This window comes from Mauremys mutica, chromosome 17 (assembly GCF_020497125.1).
Source record: "Mauremys mutica isolate MM-2020 ecotype Southern chromosome 17, ASM2049712v1, whole genome shotgun sequence".
NCBI classification, from domain to species: Eukaryota; Metazoa; Chordata; order Testudines; family Geoemydidae; genus Mauremys; species Mauremys mutica.
This window is the reverse complement of record NC_059088.1, coordinates 10,787,206-10,808,257: the sequence shown is the minus strand read 5'-3', so window position 1 is coordinate 10,808,257 and position 21,052 is coordinate 10,787,206. Positions and strand designations below refer to the sequence as shown.

At 54.9% G+C, this 21,052-nt stretch overlaps 2 protein-coding genes across 2 annotated transcripts in view; both read right to left on the bottom strand.

Annotated features, from left to right (window-relative positions):
* The window catches only part of LOC123351528 (sialic acid-binding Ig-like lectin 13), a 52,352-nt gene extending 33,908 nt beyond the window's left edge, over positions 1-18,444 (bottom strand). Inside the window, exon 1 of the mRNA XM_044990916.1 lies at positions 18,342-18,444. The gene's annotated coding sequence lies outside the window, so the exon portion shown is untranslated. The remainder of the gene's footprint in view (positions 1-18,341) is intronic.
* Positions 1-21,052, bottom strand: part of LOC123351530 (myeloid cell surface antigen CD33-like) — a 146,453-nt gene that overhangs the window by 60,966 nt on the left and 64,435 nt on the right. The gene's annotated exons all lie outside the window — the stretch shown is intronic.

Sequence of the window (21,052 nt, the reverse complement as noted above, 5' to 3'; positions counted from 1 at the left end):
TAGACAAAGATTCAGGAAAAGGACCACTTGGAGTTCCTGTTCCCCCAAAATATCCCCCCAAACCCCTTCACCCCCTTTCCTGGGAAGGCTTGAGAATAATATACCAACCAAATAGGTGAACAAGGTGAGCACAGACCAGATCCTTGTGTTTTAGGACACTAAAAACCAATCAGGTTCTTAAAAGCAGAACTTTATTATAAAGAAAAAAGTAAAAGAAACACCACTGTCAAATCAGGATGGAAGGTAATTTTACAGAGTAATAAGATTGAAAACACAGAGGATTCCCCTCTAGGCAAAACTGCAAAGTTACAAAAAACAGGAATAAACCTCCCTCTTAGCACAGAGAAAATTCACAAGCTAAAACAAAAAGATAATCTAAAGCGTTTCCTTGCTATTACTTACAATTTTTGTAACCTTAGATGCTTATTTCAGGTAAGGGTTTAGGAGAGGTTTTTTCCTGCCCTGGTCCCTCTGCATCCCAAGGGAACACACACACACACACACACAAACAAGTATCAGAGGGTAGCCGTGTTAGTCTGGATCTGTAAAAGCAGCAAAGAGTCCTGTGGCACCTTGTAGACTAACAGACATACTGCAGCATGAGCTTTTATGGGTGAATACCCACTTCGCTGCATGCATCCGACGAAGTGGGTATTCACCCACGAAAGCTCATGCTGCAGTATGTCTGTTAGTCTATAAGGTGCCACAGGACTCCTTGCTGCTTTTACACACAAACAAAACCTCCTCCCCTCCCGTCCCCAATTTGAAAGTATCTTCCTTCCCCATTGGTCCTTCTGATCAGGTGCAAACCAGGTTATTTGAGCTTCTTAAACCCTTAGAGGTAAAGAAGGGATTTTATCCTCCCGTTAGCTGTATGTTTATGACAAGGGCCCTATTGTGCCAGGTGCTGATCATACGCAGCGAGAACAGGCCCTGCCCCAGCTGGAATTGGGGCTGAGTTATGCATGGCCCTGCCCAGAAACCAGCTGCAATCAGGGCCTTCCAGGGGAAAGCCAGATGTGAAAACTGATTCTTTACTGGACACAAATAAGTCTTAGTTGTTAGTGGCCCTTTGTTAAAAAAAGTAGCAGTGACAAAAATGACACATGAAAATCTATTTCAAGTAACAGCTTGTAAACAGGGAAGTTTACAATCAGATGCTTTTGGCTTTGGAGTGAAAAAGTTACCTTTAATATTACATCGTTATTAAGAAGTTATAATCATGTGGCACTGATTGACCTCGACAGAGACAAGGGTCCCATTGTACCAGGCGCTGCTCAGACACAGCGAGAGACCATCCCTGCCCCTAAGTGTTTATAATGTAAGTAGCCCAGGGCACCATTATTATCCCGATTTTGGGGGGTAAGGAAACTGAGACTAGACAGATGCAGCAACTGGACCAACCTCACCCTACAGCATTTTTTAGCAAAACAGAGGTTAGAACCCAGAGTACCTGGCCAGCAGCTTAGACACAAGCCCATCCCTCCACTCCCTCCAGCTGCTGCCCCTGAGAATGACCATCCTGTCCACCTATGAAACGAGTTGTTGAGGACTCAGACAGGGTAGAAGAGAGATTCTCTGTGACTGAGGGGTGAGAGGCTCTTTCCCCCGGGGGCAGGGGGTTTGGGAGGGGACAGGCTTTGGGACCCAGCTGCAGGGGACTCTGGGATACCTCCCCTCAATGCAGCGCTCCAGCATTTCCAAGGCCTAGTTGACTCCGCCCTGAGTCCAGGCCAGAGCAGGGATTTACACCCAGGTTTCCCACGTCGCAGGTCCGGCCCTGGGCCGACCCCTTCCCCCTTCCCTCCACACTGTGATCCCCCTGCACTGGATGGGCTGGAGACGCCCAGCCTGGGCCCATGGCGCGAGGGGGCTATTTGCGCCGGACCTCGCAATATTCCGTGCCTGGGGCCTCTGAAGGCTCCCCCCCTTTGCGCTGCAGCTTGGAGAATTCGACGGAGGCGTAGTGCAGCTCTTCCGGCTTCCCGGGGCCTAGCGGGGCCTGTGCTGCTGCAGCCCCGTCCAGGATGCCTTTGGTCCGGCAGGCGGCTGGAGTCTTGTGATGCTGAATGAGAAGCAAGGCAGAGACACCAGGCAGAGACTTGCATCCACCCTGATTGCATGGGCTTCCCCAGGCCTCGTTTCCCCCACCCTCAGTGCAAATGTGTTTCCGGCATTGGGCGTGCACTAGCAAGAGGCGTGGGATTGGTGTGTTTCACACTCTGCACGCATAAGCCAATCCCATACCAGAACCAGCTCGGTTAATGCATTCACTGCCTCACCTTCACAGGCCACACATTAGCAACATGTGTGTGGGTATGTTCATTTCATGCACTACGAATGCAGGATTTCATCGCCTGCATCTCATCGCAGAACAGGTTCAGGAAAGGTATTTTCTGCATTTCATGCACCGAGCACTTGAGGCAGCACTGGTTAAGTTAATGCATTATCTGCATTGCCTGCACTGGCCATACATTAGCAATATGCAAGGGGTTGTGTACATTGTATGCACTGTGAATGCATGATTTGATCCCATGCATGTTGTAGTTCCATAGACGATGCTGATGCGTTCATTGCATTTTCTGCAGGGTGCATATATTTGGAACAGACAAGGTACACCCTGCATACATTATCTGAGCATATGTCCCTAATACCATAGCAAGCAGCAGCAGAAATGTATTTCTTGCCCAGCTGGTGCATTTGGGAGATGCCCCAGGGATTGGCGGCATTGCAGCCCCAATCTAGTCCCGTGCACTTTGTGAGTGCACATGAATGCATTCGCTGCATGTCCTCTCCTCTGAGCAAGACCTGAGGGATGAGGTGCATTTTCTGCCTGCAGGAGCCGATCCCACACAGTTCAGGGAGCCCAAGCTGGTGGCAGGGATGCATTTATTGCACCGGGCACACGTGGGGGGTCATGTGCCCTGGTGAATGCCTGGCTTGTATTCATGCATTGGTTATAGTGGTGGGAAGGAGAAGAAGTGGAGGGGGCAGAGACGGGTCGGGTTGGAAGGGCAGGTGGGCTTGGTCCCCCGTTCCCCCCAGGTACATACCATGGGGATGCTGGTGACCGTACTGTAGATCACGCTGCCCTCGTTGGCTGTCTCCCCGACCTCTGGGCTGGGGGGCCCCGGCGCCCGGCCCCGCAGTCTGCAGGGAAACATATCAGGACAGATGCATGAGCCTGGGAGGAGGGGCGTAGACTAGCCCATGGGGAGGGAGAAAGGGGGGACACCGGTGTGGAGGCTAGAGTGCAGGGGACTGGGATAGGTCAGGGGAGGGGAGATCTTACTGGGGGCGGGAGGGGCAGTTGGGGGTCAGTGCGGGAGGACTCAGACTTACTTGATCACATAGAGCCCAAGAAGGAGTAAGCCAATGAGGATCACCAGCCCACAGGCCATCCCGATGATCACCCACTTGACAGTCTCCTCTGAACCTGCAAAAACACAGAGCATGGGGCATAGCTGGAAGAGAACCCAGGAATCCTGGCTCCCAGCCCCACCCATTCCCGTCCCAGAGATGGGGATAGACTCTAGGAGACAAAGGTCTGCAGGGGGCAGAGTTCAAAGTGCAGGGGGGCGTAGCTCCCATGAGGGTTGGAGCCAAGGGAGAAGTTCTGGAGGCCCCTGTCCCGACTCCCAGTCCAGGTCTGGGCAGAATCACAGAATCTCAGGGTTGGAAGGGACCTCAAGAGGTATCTAGTCCAACCCCCTGCTCAAAGCAGGACCAATCCCCAACGAAATCATCCCAGCCAGGGCTTTGTCAAGCCTGACCTTAAAAACCTCTAAGAAAGGAGATTCCACCACCTCCCTAGGGAACCCATTCCAGTTCTTCACCACCCTCCTAGTGAAAAACCTAAGCCTCCCCCACTGCAACTTGAGACCATTACTCCTTGTTCTGTCATCTGGTACCATTGAGAACAGTCTAGATCCATCCTCTTTGGAACCCCCTTTCAGGTAGTTGAAAGCAGCTATCAAATCCCCCCTCATTCTTCTCTTCTGCAGACTAAACAATACCAGTTCCCTCAGCCTCTCCTCATAAGTCATGTGCTCCAGCCCCCTAATCATTTTTGTTGTCCTCCCCTGAGCTCTTTCCAATTTTCCACATCCTTCTTGTAGTGTGGGGCCCAAAACTGGACACAGGACTCCAGATAAGGCCTCACCAACGCTGAATAGAGGGGAACGATCACATCTTTCAATTTACTTATACAACCCAAAATGCCGTTAGCCTTCCTGGCAACAAGGAAACACTGTTGACTCATATCCAGCTTCTCATCCACTGTAACCGCTAGGTCCTTTTCTGCAGAACTGCTGCCTAGCCATTTGGTCCCCAGTCTATAGCAGTGAATGGGATTCTTCAATTGTCCTTGTTGAACCTCATCAGGTTTCTTTTCGCCCAATCCTCTAATTTGTCTAGGTCCCTCTGTATCCTATCCCTACCTTCCAGTATATCTACCACACCTCCTAGTTTAGTGTCACCTGCAAACTTGCTGAGGGTGCAGTCCACACCATCCTCCAGACCACTAATGAAGATATTGAACAAAACCAGCCCCAGGACCAACCAGGGCCGCCGAGAGGATTCAGGGGGTCTGGGGTCTTCAGTGGCAGGGAGCCCCTGCCGCTGAAATGCTGCTGAAGACCCGGAACTTCGGCGGCAGGTCCCAGGGCAGAAGGACCCCCCCACCACCGAATTGCCGACGACGATCCGGAGCGGAAGATGCTTCGGGGACCCAGGTCGTGTGAGAGTTTTCTGGGGCCCCCGGAGTGAGTGAAGGACACTGCTGCAGAGCCCCCAAAAAACACTCGTGGGGGCCCCTGTGGGGCCCAGGGCAAATTGCTCCTCTGTACCCCCCCTCCGGACGGCTCTGGGACCGACCTTTGGGGCACTCCGCTTGATAGCGGCTGCCAACTAGACATGGAGCCGTTGATCACTACCCGTTGAGCCCGACCATCTAGCCAGCTTTCTATCCACCTTATAGTCCAGTCGTCCAGCCCATACTTCTTTAACTTGCCGGCAAGAATACTGTGGGAGACCGAATCAAAAGCTTTGCTAAAGTCAAGGAATAACACGTCCACTGCTTTCTCCTCATCCACAGACCCAGTTATCTCCTCATAGAAGGCAATTAGCTTAGTCAGGCATTACTTGCCCTTGGTGAATCCATGCTGACTGTTCCTGATCACTTTCCTCTCCTCTAAGTGCTTCAAAATTGGTTCCTTGAGGACCTGCTCCATGGTTTTTCCAGGGACTGAGGTGAGGCTGAGGGGTCTGTAGTTGCCCAGATCCTCCTCCTTCCCTTTTTCACAGATGGGCACTACATTAGCCTTTTTCCAGTCATCCGGGACATCTCCCGATGGGCATGAGTTTTCCAAGATAATGGCCAATGGCTCTGCAATCTCATCGGCCAACTCCTTTAACACCCTCGGATGCAGCGCATCTGGCCCCATGGACTTATGCTCGTTCAGCTTTTCTAAATAGTCCCAAACCACTTCTTTCTCCACAGAGGGCTGGTCACCTCCTCCCCATACTGTGCTGGCCAGTGCAGCTGTCTGGGAGTCACCCTTGTTCGTGAAGACAGAGGCAAAAATAGCATTTAGTACATGAGCTTTTTCCACATCCGCAGTCACTAGGTTGCTCCCCCATTCAGTAAGGGGCCCACACTTTCCTTTACTTTCTTCTTGTTGCTAACATAGCTGAAGAAACCCTTCTTGTTACTCTTAACATATCTTGTAGCTGCAACTCCAAGTGTGATTTGGCCTTCCTGATTTCACTCCTGCAGCCTGAGCAATATTTTTATACTCCTCTCTGATCATTTGTGCAATCTTCCACTTCTTGTGAGCTTCTTTTTTGCGTTTAAGATCAGCAAGGATTTCACTGTTAAGCCAAGCTGGTCGCCTGCCGTATTTATTATTCTTTCTACACATCGGGATGGTTTGTTCCTGCAACCTCAATAAGGATTCTTTAAAATACAGCCAGCAATCCTGGACTGCTTTCCCCTTTGTGTTATTCTTTCAGGGGATCCTGCCAATCAGTTCCCTGAGGGAGTCAAAGTCTGCTTTTCTGAAGTCCAGGGTCCATATTCTGCTGATCTCCTTTCTTCCTTGTGTCAGGATCCTGACCCCGACCATCTTATGGTCACTGCCTCCCAGGTTCCCATCTGCTTTTGCTTCCCATACTAAGGCCTGGTCTACACTAGGACTTTAATTCGAATTTAGCAGCATTAATTCGAATTAACCGTGCACCCGTCCACACCAGGAAGCCATTTAATTTGACATAGAGGGCTCTTTAGTTCGAATTCTGTACTCCTCCCCGACGAGGGGAGTAGCGCTAAATTCGACATGGCTATGTCGAATTAGGCTAGGTGTGGATGCAAATCGAACTTAGTAGCTCCGGGAGCTATCCCACAGTGCACCACTCTGTTGACGCTCTGGACAGCAGTCCGAGCTTCGATGTTCTGACCAGCCACACAGGAAAAGCCCCGTGGAAAAAGCCCCCTTTTCTTGTCTGGACAGTTTGAATCTCATTTCGTGGTTGGACTTGGGGCGAGCTCAGCAGCACCGGCAGCAATGCAGAGCTCTCCAGCAGAGGAGTTCATGTAATCTCTGAATAGAAAGAGGGACCCAGCATAGACTGACCGGGAAGTCTTGGATCTGATCGGTGTGTGGGGCGAGGAGTCTGTGCTTTCGGAGCTGCGCTCCAAAAAACAGAATGCAAAGACCTACGAGAAGGTCTCCAAAGCCATTAGAGACAGAGGATGCAGGCGGGACGCAACGCAGCGCCGCGTGAAAATCAAGGACCCCAGACAAGGCTACCAAAAAATCAAAGCGGCCAACGGACGCTACGGAGCCTGCCACCACTGCCCCAACAGTGACCGTGGACTCTGACGATGGGACAGTGTCGACGGACAGTTCCTCGGCCATGTTCACGGACAGGGAAGATGAGGAAGGGTTTGTGGAGGACGAGGCAGGTGACAGCGCTTACAACGCTGGTTTCCCCGACAGCCAGGATCTCTTCATCACCGTCACGGAGATCCCCTACCAAGCCTCCCCGTCCGTTAACCCGGACCCTGAATCAGGGGAAGGAGCAGTCGGTAAGTGCTTTAATCATGTAAACTTTTATTCTTAATATAACAGGAATCTGAAGTATGTGAAAAGGAGGTCTCTATATATATGGGGATAGAACAGAAATCCTCCTGGAAGATCTCCACAAAGCTCTCCTGGAGGTAATCGAAAAGCCTCCGCAGGAGGTTCCTGGGGAGAGCTGCCTTATTGGATGCTCCGTGGTAGCACACTTTTCTGCGCCAGGCTTTCATGAGGTACTCAGGGAGCATTGCCTCCCCGAGCACGGCTGCATAGGGCCCTGGTTTGTGCTGGCTTTCACGCAGCATGCGCTCTCTATCTCCTTCAGTGACCATCCTCAGGGTGATCTCGCTCGGAGACTCCTGCATCTAATTAGGGGAATTACTGTAATGTTACGCCTGGTCCAAAGTATTTTTAAAAAATCTCCGGACAGACAGCGTAGCAGAGACTCAGCACGCTGCTGCGTGACAAGCGTAACGGAAAGCCAAAGAATCAAATGGACACTCATGGAGGGATGGGGGACTGAGGACGCAAGGTATCCCATAGTTCCTGCAGTCTCCGAAAAGCATTTGCATTCTTGGCTGAGCTCCCAATACCTGTATGGTCAAACACATTGTCCGCGGCGGTTCAGGGTATAGCTCGTCAATGTACAACCACCCCCCACCCCCAGAAAGAAAAGGAAAAAAACCCGTCTCTTGACTCTTTCAAATGTCACCCTATGTGTACTGAATGCTGCTGGTAGACGCGATGCTGCAGCACTGTACTGTAGCATCCTCCGCCCCCCCCCCCGATGGGTGGCTGACGGTGCAATATGACTGATATCCGTTGTCATCATCATCAGCCTTGCTGTAGATGGTGTAGTGCAATACGACTGGTACCTGTCCTCGTCATCAGCCCATAAGTAGATGACCTGCTAACCGTCTTCATCATAGCAACAGGGGACTGAGCTCCATCAGCCCCCGCCCTTCCTGTGTAAAGAAAAGATTCTGTACTGCCTGGACTGTCATAGTAGCAGGATGCTGTTTTCCTCTCCCACACACTGCTTAATGTCCTGTCTGGACAATCATAGCAGCTGGAGGCTGCCTTCCCCTTATTTCATTTCAGTAACAAGTCACTGTTTCTTATTCCTGCATTCTGTATTACTTCAGCACACAAATCAGGTGACACTGCAATGGTAGCCCGGGAAGGCTGGGGGAGGAGGGAAGCAACAGGTGGGATTGTTGCAGGAGCACCCCCTGTGAATGCCATGCAGCTCATCATTCCTGCATAATCTGACACGGAGCGGCTGTGCTCTCTAGTTCTCTGAAACACTGGATCTCTACTACACTAGCCCCATATTCTATGCAGGAATTATTCTATTTTTAGATACCATAAAGGAGGGATTGACTCGGGGAGTCATTCCCAGTTTTGTCTTTTGCACCCCTGGCTGATCTCGGCCAGGGGCACCTATGACAGCAGCAGAAGGTATAATGCAATACGACTGGTAACCATCATTACCTTGCCAATTTACAATGGCATGGTAGATGGTACAGTATGGCTGATAACCATCTCTGCTGTCATGCAAAAGCAAATGAATGCTGCTGTGTAGTGCTGCTGAATCGCCTCTGTCCGCGGCATCTAGTACACATACGGTGACAGTGACAAAAGGCAAAACATGCTCCATTGTTGCCACGCTATGGCGTATGCCAGGGAAATCCAGGGAAAAAGGGCTCGAAATGATTGTCTGGCGTTGCTTTCCCGGAGGAAGGAATGACTGACTACATTTACCCAGAACCACCCGCGACAATGAAATTTGCACCATCAGGCACTGGGATCTCAACCCAGAAGTGCAAGGGTCAGGGGACACTGCGATGGGGTGGAACAGGGGCAGAGTTTATGCTTTCAGGATTGCCTGCTGCAGGAGTGCGGACGAGATAGGTGCTGTGCATGGAGTTGTTCACAGACACAGACTAGACTGTGTTCATTGTTCGCAAAAATGTATCTTTGCAAGGAATTCACTCCCTTTCTCCCATCACACAGCTTCGACTGTCTCCAGACCTGCCACAGCATCTCACAGAGGCTGGCAAAGATTAGGTGGCGAAAGAAAAAGACACGGGACGAGATGATCGCTGAAGTTATGGGGTGCTCCCGAGCCGAGGCGGCCCAGCAGAGCCAGTGGAGGGAGAACCTCTCTCAGTACCAGTGCTCACACAGCGAACGGGAGAAGAGGTGGCGTGAGGAAGACAAGCAGGCGACTCAAACGCTGCTTGGACTAATAAGGAAGCAAACGGATACGCTCCGGCGCCTTGTGGATGTTCTGCAGGACCGCAGCCAGGAGGACAGAGCCCCCCCGCAGTGTATCTGCAACCGCCGTCCCCCGCCACAAAGTCCCATACCTCCCGTCACCCAAAGTAACCAGAAGGAGTGGCGCCAGGGGCCGTGAAAACTGTCACTGCACCCCAGCAGAGTGCTCAAGTACCCAAAAGCTCTCATACCCTAATTTTTGAGAATTCCTTCCATTCCTGACTCACCCAGGCCCCAATCCCAGTTTCATCCCCTGACTGTCTGGTTAATTATTAAACATACTTTGCTGTTAATTACTGTTTCTGTCATGCTTTTTTACACAACACTGTGTTTGAAGGTGTGAGTGGGGAAGGGGGTAGGGTATTGCATAGGACAGTCACCTTTAGCAGGGTACCGAGACAGGGGCAGGATCAGCAGCAGGTCACACACACAGTGCAGTCAGTAGGCACCCTGGTCGGTATGGGAGGTGGTTTGCAGGTTCTGTGTGGGTGGGGGGGTACGTGACTTTGTAGCGGGCGAGGGGGGTTACAGATCTCATGCAACGGTCCCTATCCTGGACCACAGAGCTACGCAGCAGAGGAATCTGTATCCGTCCTCCCCCGCCGCAAGGCCACATAGCCCCCGCACACAGAGTCCCAAAAAGGAGGGATGGCAGGCTCCGTTGAAACAACCAGTCCGGCACTGCGGACCACTCTGGGAGCAGGAGCCTGTCATTCCTCGAGTTTAGAGGCGGTCTTTACATCACCGCACACCCTACCCAGCACAGTCTGCGTCCCAGTTTCAACCCTTTAACGCAAAGTCATCAATAAAGAAACCTTTGTAAAGTCACAGTGGAACATGTGTTTTATTTTTAAACGTGTGTTGGAAGTGGGGGAAGCGGGGTGGACGGGGTATGTAACTGCAGAGGATAGTCAACAGTAACTTGGTAAAGAAAGAGGGGCAGGTTCAGCTTCTCTGTAAAGAAACTGAACAGTCACAGGTCACGCTGCTCGCTGCTCGCTGGTACTTGAAGAGTTCCTTGTCGCTGTGCAAGGCGCCTGCACAGAGCTTCACGAGCCAGGGCATTAGCGGGTAGGCTGGGTCCCCGAGGATCACTATAGGCATCTGCACATCCCCAAGAGATATTTTGTGGTCCGGGAAGAAACTACATTCTTGCATGCGTCTAAACAGACCAGAGTTCCTGAAAACATGCGCGTCATGAACCTTGTCCGGCCACCCGACGTTGATGTTGGTAAAACGTCCCCCATGGTCCACCAGTGCTCGCAGCACCATTGAAAAGTAGCCCGATTTCTCAGCAGCTGACTGTGGAAGAGGTGGACGATAAGGTGCGAGGAGTTGACAACGGCCATAACTGCAGCGGGCTCCGTGCTCGCAGTGCTGTGGCGCCCGCGCTGTCACTGAGCAGAAAAGTACACGAACAGATTGCCCGCAGGCACTTTCGGGGAGGGAGGGAGGGCGTGATTGACGGTTCAATGATGACAGTTACCCAAAACCACCCTCGACACATTTTTCCACCAGCATGCATTGGGGGGAAATCCCAGAATTCCAATGGGCAGCGGGGACTGCGGGAACTGTGGGATAGCTTCCCACAGTGCACCACTTTCAAAGTCGACGCTGGCCCCGTTACTGTGGACTCACACAGTCGAATTAGTGTATTTAGTGTGGATACATAAATTCGACTTCATAAGGTCGATTCCACAAATTCGACTTAAGTTGATTCGAAATATTCTTGTAGTGTAGACATACCCTAATTCTTCCCGGTTCGTGAGCAGCAGGTCTAGAAGAGCTTTGCCCCTAGTTGGTTCCTCCAGCACTTGCACCAGGAAATTGTGCCCTACACTTTTCTGACAGTCTCATCCCCCTGGGCCCACGAGCTGAACTGCAGGGGCCCCTGTGAGCCGTTACCAGCCAGGGGCTCCCCGTCCACCTGCCGCTGGAGCTGGGGGAGGGGGGGAGTGCAGGGAGCAGTTGCAGCTGATGCTGGGCCCCTGGCGTTGGCAGGATGAGTTCAGCTCTGTCCCAAGCCGGGGGCTGTCTGGGGAGAGCAGGAGACACAGTGACAATAGTCAGAGAGAGAAATCCAGTGGCAGGGAGTCCCGTGGGTTAACCCCACTCACACTCAACAAGCAGCTGGAACATCCCCTGGGCAGAGCTCTCCTCTCTCTGTGCCCAGCACCCGTACAGCCCCCCGTCCTCAGCTATCACGTTGGGCAGCTCCAGCCACAGCTGATTCTCCCCCATGGGGTGGGCACCTTCGACCGCTCGCCCCCCCCCATCACCCAGCCCAGTGCAGCGGGGGGGCTGCTGGCAACAGAGCAGAGGAATCGCAGGGAGTCGCCCTCCCGGGCCGTGAGCTGTGACCTGTTTACCACCAGGGTGCCGGGATTTGGGAACAGCAGTAACAGAAGCCACTCGCAGACTGAGCCAGCCAGTCCCTGTCCTGGGGCCAGATTAGAACCCACTAGAGGGGAACGTCCCCATGTCCCACTCCCCACCCCCTAGCAATACATCGGAATAGCTGGGGGTTGGTCCTGTTAGCTTTGGAGATGGTGATTTGCAGAGTCCTCACTGGAGCTGAAATACCCACGGCAACATATTAGCTTGGAGAGAGTCCCCCACTGACTCCCTGATCCGCAGCCCAGCAGCCCCCAATGCCCCCTTGCCACACTGCAGCACGGCGCCCCTAGCGTGGAATTCTTGGCCCAGCATCGATACTCCCCAGCGTCGCCTCTGCTGAGATTCGGCAGCTCCATACGCCCGGCCCCTCCCTGGCCAGGGCTCAGGGACTCGTTCCCCTTGGCCCAGCTCAGGGTGGCCTCAGTTCTGCTCCCAGCCTCACAGCTCAGACTCAGGGAGTCGCCCTCCTGGGTCTCCAGAGACACAAGGTCACGCTCAGCCTTCAATGGGGCCGGCATTGGAGGAGACGAGCAGGCAGGTTACACCCCCTCAGAGATTCTCTGCCAAGGAACCGAGATTCAGCCACCTCTGGGGTGGGAAACGGGGGCTGTTTACACGAGGAGCCCTCGCAGTGTGGAGACGCAGCAGCTCTGGGGTCGGAGCACACAATCTTGGTGACTTTCCATGGCAGCAGGTCTCTGTCACAGAGATTGGTCCCTAACCCATCTCCTCCCCACTGCCCAGCGCCCCCTAGTGCCACCCCGGGGTCTGGAGACAGAGGGAACCGAGTTCGTCCCCTCTCCACCCTCCCCACAGTCCTGAGGCTGTCTCGGGCTCTCCCCTCTGGGCACGGACCAGCCTGGCACGGCTGAGCCTGGTGCCTGGCCCTGAGCGTGGGCAGAGCGTGACTAGGAGGCGCTCACTGATTCCCAGGGCTCACAGTGCGGCCTCTCACTGGGGCGTCCGTTGCTGGTCTGGTTACCAGTCGTGTTGGGGGCCCCGGTCGGGTCTGTAACACAAACCACACAGGAGAGATCAGGGGGGGCTGGACAGCACCGGGGGGGGATGTCGCTAGTGATCACTGAGCCTAGACACGGCCCCTCGCTGTGAGCTCAGCTGGGGGACGGGAAAGTCCCTGAAGTGACACAAGGCCCGTGGCGGGGAAGGGAAGCGACAGACCCGAATGAGCCCCACCCAAGAGGCACCCGATGGAACCCAGGGGCCGGGTTAGGGCCGCGCCGGGGAAACAGAACTGTGGGAAATGGAAACCCAAGGGACCAAAACTGGTTGGTCAAAAAATGGTCTAATTGGCAGAGTCACTAACAAGGGTCCAGGCTGCTTCAGCCTGGGTACTTAAGCGAGCGTCACCAGCGCCACTGTCTGCCGGGCACCTGGGCATTTAGCGTCCTGCTCCCCAAATGTCTCCTCCCCAGGGCGGGACAGAGCCAGGGGTCTAAATAACCCCACTCCCACCCCCACCCCAGACCCAGCCACCACCAGGGACATCAGACACCCCTGTCATGGGTCCTTTGCCTTCCCCCCTCAGTTCATCTCTCCCCAGCCCTCTCCTTTTGCCCACAGGCTTGGCCGGCCAGGCCTGGATATTTTACAGCCCGGCTGCACGCAGAGGGGCATCTGAAATCAACACCCAGAACAGCTGGATGCTGGTACCGTCTGGCCAGGCCTGGCAGGGTCCGTCCACGCTGCCCTCAAAGCCCCGAGGTGCCGAGGCTGAGAGTCTGGGTCCGTTGGGTCGGGCTCGCGGGGCTCGGGCTGCGGGTCTCTGATTGCAGCGTGGACATTTCCTCCGAGGTTCCTGTGCAGAGGTTTGGGGTTGTGCTGGGTCCTGGGCTCAGACACAGGCAGGGGACTGGGGGCCAGATTCCTTCTAAATCTCCCTCCGACTGAAGGGAACAAGGGCCACTGGGGTGGCTGGTATGAGGGGGGGAATCCCAGCAAAGGGGGACTGGAATGGGGTGGTAGATGCCAGCACAGGAGGATTCTAGGGGCAGGGCAGATTGGGGGTAGACGGGGGAGCCATAGCCAAGGGGGGGCAGGAAGGGGTGAAGATCCCAAGGGAGAAGGGGCTGCACGGTGTGGGGTGAAGGGACCTGGAGTAGAATTGGCTGAGGGTGACTGGTGAGGGGTGGGGATCCCAGCACAGGGCTGAGTTGGGGGAGGGGCTGGAGGGCAGGGCTGGAAGCCGGGGGGGAATCCCAGCAGAGGGGGCTGGGGGCCGGCGTGGAGGGGCTTGGGAGGGGTCACTCACTGGTGATGTTGATCCGGACGGTTCTGTGGGTGGAAGGTCCCCGTGGTGGCCTGTAGGTGACGCTGCAGACGAGCTCTTTGCCATGGTCCCCCAGGCCGGGCGTGAAGCTGAGCGCGGAGCTGTGGGCCCAGGAGCCATTCGCCAGCTGGGCTGAGACGTCCCGGGCTGTGTCGTTGAACGGCCCCGTCCAGGTGACTCGGGGAGGGGGCCCAGAGCAGCGCCCAGGGGCCGTGCAGGTCACAGTCACCGGCTCCCCGGCCAGCAGCGTCCCTGGCAGCCCCCGCGCCGGCGAGATCTGGATCTCTGGCTCCTCCGTCAGCCCTGAGACACGGGGAGAGGGAAGAGAATCACTCGAGGACATCTCAGGGAGATGAGATGTTTGCCCTTTAGGGGTGTGGCCCCAATCCGGCCTCACGACAGGGACTGGCTGGCTCAGGGGGGCTGTTGAGCAGTGTCATAAATATAGAGGGAAGAGTAACAACTCTCTGTGTGCAGTAGCATCAAATCCCTCCTTGGCAGCTGTACTAAATCGCCTTCCCTGTAAGGGATTAATCAGCTCAAATAACCTAGTTGGCACCTGACCAGAAGGCCCAATGAGGAAAGAAGAAACTTTCAAATCTGTGGGGGTCGGGGGAGGATTTGTTTGTTGCTCTCTTTGTTGTTCCCTCTGTGGACGGAGGGAGAGACCGAGCAGGTACAACATCTCCTGAAAATATACCTGGAAGAATAGATCTAAAACCACAGATATTGGAAGTAGGCAAGGAAAGGCGCTAGGTTATCTTGTGTTTTAGCTTGTGAGTTTTCCTATGCTACAGATGTAGTTTGATTCCTGTTTTTTGTAACTGTGACGCTGAGTCAGAGGGGAATCCTCTGTGTTTGAAATCTTTTATTTACCCTGTGAAGTTACCTTCCAAACTGATTTTAGCAGGTGTGATTCTTTTTTTTACACATTTTAAGAGTTTGGTCTGTGCTCACATTGCTAACCAACTGGTTGATACATTATTCTCCAGCCTCCACAGGAAAGGGGGTGAAGGGGCTTCAGGGATATTTTGGGAGGAGAGGGATTCCAAGTTACCTTTCCCTGCATTTTTCTATAACTCACTTGGTGATGGCAGCAATAGCGTCCAAGGAGAGGAGAAGGGATTTGTGCCTTGGGGAAGGTTTAACCTCAGCTGGTAGAATATAAGCTTAAGGGGTCTTTCATGTAGGTCCCCACATCTGTACCCCAGAGTTCAGAGTGGGAGGGACCCTCACAAGCGGTGACTGCGGCTGCTCTTACCTGCAGGGCCGGCTCTAGGTTTTTTGCCGCCTCTAGCAAAAAAAAATTTGGCTGCCCCCCTCTCCCCCAGACATGAGCCCAGGGGTGAGCTGGAGCCGGTTCGCACCGGTTCGCACGACCCCGTTGTTAAATTTAGAAGCGGTTTTAGAACCGCTTGTTAACTAGCTTCCCTGCCAGGGAAGCTTTGATGGGCTCTGCCTGGGAAGCCTGTAATTCCTCCTCCCGGCCGCCGGGGGGCGCTGTGCTGTGATGCGAGAGCCATGTGAGCTGCCTCCTGGCCCTGTTGCTGCTCCTGCTCTTTGGACCTCTGGCCCTGGGGCTCCTGCTGCTGCCGGTGAGTCCCGGCTGCTCCCGGCCCCCCGCCCAGTGTGAGTGTCTGCGCCCCTCCCCCGCCTTCCCTCCCCCTGCCCCACCCCCTGCCCCCAGCCAGCCCCAGCCAGCCCCTGCCCCCAGCCACCCGCAGCCACCCCCTGCCCACAGCCACCCGCAGCCCGCCCGTCTGCATCACCTGCCCACAGCCAGCCCGTGTCACTCCCTGCCTCCAGCTAGCCCTGCCCCACGCCCCTATCTGCAGCCAGCCCCACATCCACTGGTGCCCTGCAGTTCCCAGGGCAGTAACCCTGCACACCTGCTTTAATGGGGGGGGGGGGGCAGGGAGCAGCTGGGACCCACACATGTGCACACCCTAGAGTGACCAGACAGCAAGTGTGAAAAATCGGGACGGGGGTGTGGGGTAATAGGAGCCTATATAAGAAAAAGACCCAAAAATTGAGACTGTCCCTGATCACCACCCACACATGTGAAACGGAGCTCATTTCTAGTTCAGCCCCATCTTTTTAAAAAAGAACTTTAGGTAGGGTTAAAATACATCTGTATTTTCCTGGACATGTCAGGCTTTTCGGTTCTTAATCACCTCCTGGGAAAATATGGACGTATGGTAACCCTATTGGTACAAAAAATACATGCTGTCGCACATCTCTTAAATCAGAACTTTTTATAGGGAACCCGTTGTTAAATAAGAACTTTTTATAGGGAACCCGTTGTTAAGATTTTGGCAGCTCATCACTGCATGAGCCCCCCCGCCCACCAGTGCCCCCCACTCATACCCCGTGTTGCCCTAGCACTGGGCTCTCCCCCAAATGTGGGATCCGCTACCAGCACACTGCAGCCGAGCCCTGGCCCAGCTGCGACTCTGTCCCCATGCGGGTGGAGCTGCTGGGCGGTGCGGAGCAGGAGTACTTCCAGGTGGCGGCACGGCTATGGGGTGGCGCAAAGAACACGGCCCCCTCCCTGGGCTTCGCAGCACTGCTGGTGGCCAAGGTGGATCAGTTTGTGCTCACCGCCCTCACCCCTGACATGCTGGTGGCCAAAGTGGATCAGTTCGTTCTCACCACCCTCACCCCCTACATGCTGGCGGCCGAGGACCTGGAGAGCCCCCCGGACCTGCTGCTCTTCAGCCTCACGGTGCCCTGGCCCAGCCCCGGCAGGAGGGAAGGCGAGGATCTCCGGCTGCGGGGCTACCTGCTCAGAACCGACGAACCCAGCCGGCCGCTCACCTCCTCACACACTCCAGGAGCCCCTCGCCGCCATTGCAGCCCGGGCTCGGCTCCAGGGGAACCCGCTTCCCTCCCTCCCGGCTCCTCACATACACTGGGCAGGGCTGCCCAGAGGATTCAGGGGGCCTGGGGCAAAGCAATTTTGGGGGCCCCTTCCATAAAAAAAGTTGCAATACTGTAGTAACATGTATTTGGAAATGTAAAAAATAACTAGTGAAAATTAATTTGTAATAATTTGAAAATACACCAAATACATGATTTAAAAACATGAACTGCTTTACTGGTCTGTCTACATTGGCAGTTACACAATGGGCGGTCGCTGGGTGAGGGTGATGGTTGGTGCCAATGGGCTGTCACTGCCTGGAGGTGGTGCTGCTGTTGCCCAGGGCTGGGTGGGGAGCTGGGCTCTGGGGGGTGCGCGGCTCACAGGGGCTGGGCACAGGACTGTGGGGAGATGGGGTCGGAGGTTGTCTGGCTCAGAGGGGCTGGGCTCAGAGTTGGGGGTCTGGGGTGGAGGGGGATGGGGTCGGGGGGTGCCCAGCTCAATGGGGCTGGGCTCAGAGCTGGGGGTCAGGGCTGTGGGGGGAATGGGGTCAGGGGGGTGTCCGGATCAGAGGGGCTGGGCTCAGAGCTGGGGGTCAGGGCTGTGGGGGATGGGGTCGGGGTGCCCAGCTCAGAGGGGCTGGGCTCAGAGCTGGGGGTCGGGGCTGTGGGGGATGGGGTCAGGGGGGTGTCCGGCTCAGAGGGGCTGGGCTCAGAACTGGGGGTCAGGGCTGTGGGGGGAATGGGGTCAGGGGGGTGCCCAGCTCAGAGGGGCTGTGCTCGGAGCTGGGGGTCAGGGCTGGGCCTGGGGGGTAATGGGGTCGGAGGTGCCTGACAACCACCTCCCTGAGACCCCCCCAATCCAACCCCCCCTTCTCTGGCCCCTGACCGCCCCCCCCCCACAGATCCTCTGCCCCCTCCCTGCCCCCTGAGTGTCCCCGGGACTCCCTGCCCCTTAGCCAACCCCCCAGCCCTGGCTGCTCACCCCCCGCTCCCCGCGCGCCTCGAGGAGCGGCCCCGCCCAGCGCTACAGCCACATGGCTCCGGGCGGGGGGCGGGGCTGAGCTCTTCCCCGCTCAGAGCCGCGTGGGGAGGGGAGGAGCCGCCCGGCCCGGAGCTTGACCACGGGGCTCGGAGAGGGGCGTGGCTCAGCCCCCCCGGAGCCAGGCGGCTGCCGCACTGTTTAGGACCCAGGCGCGGAGAAGCGGCGGAGCAGCAGCCCGTCCCCTGCAGCCAGGCGGGGCCGCGCTACCGGTCAGGGGCCGCCCCTCTCCCCCAAGCGGAGCCGGTAGCGCGGCCTGCCCCAGCTGCAGAGAACGGGCTACTCCTCGGCTCGCAGCGGTGGGATGAGCTGGGGCCCCAGCCTTTTGCCGCCCCCTATATTTTGCCACCCTAGGCACCAGCTTGTTTAGCTGGTGCCTAGAGCCGCCGCTGCTTACCTGGCACGGAGATCGTGAGCGCAGGGTCAGAGCCATCGGAAATGGAGCGGTAAGTGTGTTCAAACAGGCCTTTCTCGATGTTAAGGAAATATCTCCCAGCATCCGTCCGTCGGGCGTCACTGATTTGCAGGGAGCAGTCGCCATGCGCCGGATCCCCAGTCAGCCGGAACCGGCCCTGGGTCTCCTGCGACAGCCTCAGGTTGGTGACACTGCTGGCCACGGGAGGATCCTGGTTCACAGTAGCATTCTCCTTGTACCACTTTCCGGATAGCACGGTGGAGGGATTGTCGTCCCCGGAATTGTTGGTATCGTACTCGGTTGGGTACATGAAGGTGCAGGGGACGAGAACACAGAGACCCTCCTGCACCGACACCGACTGCGGCACCGTCAGGGTAAATCCGGGCAGCTGGGACAGTGACCCTGCAGGGGATAAGGAGGGATCGAAGTGGGACCCATAGAGAGCGGAGCCCCCCCCCAAACTCCCCACACAGCTCTGCCGGTGCCCTCACTCCTGACCAACAGCCCCGTGCGAGCCCAGCCCTGGGGTCCTCAACCAATTCTCACTCCATTTACTTTCATCCCTCCCTACATCAACCCCCCTGCCCCCAGTCCCTGTCACTCAGCGCCCCCTAGTACCACACGGGGGCACTGGGGTCCCATCCCTCTCTGGCCAGTCTCCCTTCCAAGTTCTGGGACAGACCTGGCCCTGCTTAGGGCAAGTTCTGCCCTTCCCCCTGCCCTGGGGCTGCAGGTGCTGCTTACTTACCCATCCAGAGCAGGACGAGGATCAGGACCCGCAGCGTGGCAGGACCCCCTGCTCTCCAGTGGGGGCCCTGAGGCGGGAGCTCCCTTTCCCCAGCGTCCTGCTGTGGCATCGGGACTCTGCCCATGGCTGGGGCATCCGGCTGGTACAAACCTAGAGACAGACGGGGGGTGAGAAGTGTGAGAGCAGAGGCTGTTTGGGGGGCGCAGATCTGCCTGGGGAACCATCAGTGCTGCTGGGCTCTGCAGGGGGCTGATCTGGGGCTGCTGGCAGCGCAGGGACCTCCCACCCACACAGAAAACCCCAAATCACCAGATGGTCCTGAGAGATCATGAGCTAAAAAAATCCTTAAATTGGTGAAAAAAACCTGAGATTTTCTTTAAGAATCATGAGAGCGGCCAGAAAAACCCAAGCTGGTGACAGAAGGTTGGAAGGCAGTGCTGCTCAGTGCCTGCTTTGCTTCAGTCTTCCCACAAAAAACAACATATGAGTGGGAAACCAATGAAGTTACCACGGACAACAAAGGGGAAGGGCTGCAGATCGGGATCAGTAAAGAACACGTCAGGGATGTTCTGGCCAATTTGAATGAATTCAGATCAGTGGGGCGGGAAGCTGTTCAACCCAGGGGGCTGAAGGAATTAGTGGAAGAAATCTTGGAGCCACTGGCAATAATATTTGCAAACTCATGGATGCCAGGAGAGGTCCCAGAAGATGGGGGAAGGGCTAACAGAGGAGCCATCTTTAAAAGGGGAAAAGGGAGGAGCTGGGAAACTACAGACCAATCAGCCTGACCTCGACACCTGGAAAGCTACTAGAGCAATGTATAAAACCTTCAATTTGTGAGGCCGAAGGGGTGATCACCAGCATGGATTTACCAAGAACAAATGCTGCCAAACCAGCTTGGTTTCCTTCTTTGATGAGGTAACTGAACTAAGAACTTTGCCATTACTGTATGTAATTGATTCCATTTAACCAATTCTAGCTCTCATCTCTACCTTTATCCTTTTATGAATAAACCTTTAGGTTTTAGATTCTAAAGGATTGGCAACAGCGTGATTTGTGGGTAAGATCTGATGTGTATATTGACCTGGGGCTTGATTCTTTGGGATAGAGAGAACCTTTTTCTTTTATTGGGGTGTTGGTTTTCATAACCATTCATTCCCCAGGATGAGTGGCTCTGGTGGTGATACTGGGAGACTGGAGTGTCTAAGGAAATTGCTTGTGTTGGTCACTGGGGTAAAACCAAAGTCCTCTTTGTCTCGCTGGTTTGGTTTGCCTTAGAGATGGAAAAACCCCAGCCTTGGGCTGTAACTGCCCTGTTTAAGCAATTGGTCTTGAATTGGCACTCTCAGTTGGGTCCCACCAGAACCGCATCGTCACAAGGTGATCCCAGCAGTTGAAGGCCAATAAGCCTAACTTCAGTGATGGGCAAACTGATTGAAATTATAGTAAAGTGAAAGTATAGCAAAGAGCAGAATGATCAGATGCAGAGATTTGTTGGGGAAGACTCAATATGGTTTTTATAAAGGGAAATAATGGGTCGCCAAACTACTAGAATTTTTTGACAGAATCAACAGCATGTGGACAAGGGTGACCCAGTCGATGTCCTTAGATTTTCAGAAAGTCTTGGACAAGGTTCCTCCCCAAAATACTCTTAAGCAAAGTGAGCTGTCATGGGATAAGTGGGAAGGGATCAGTAACTGGTTAAAAGCTAAGAAACCAAGGATGGGAATAAAAGGCTAATTTTCACAGTGGAGAGAGGTGAATAGTGGTGTCCCCAGGGGTCTGTACTGGGACCAGGGCTGTTCAACATGTTCATAAACGATCTGGAAAAAGGGGTAAACAGGGAGGTGGAAAAATTTGCGGATGATACAAAACTACTCAAGATCGTTAAGTTCAAAGCTGACTGCGATGAGCTACAAAGGGATCTTACAAAACTGGGTGACTG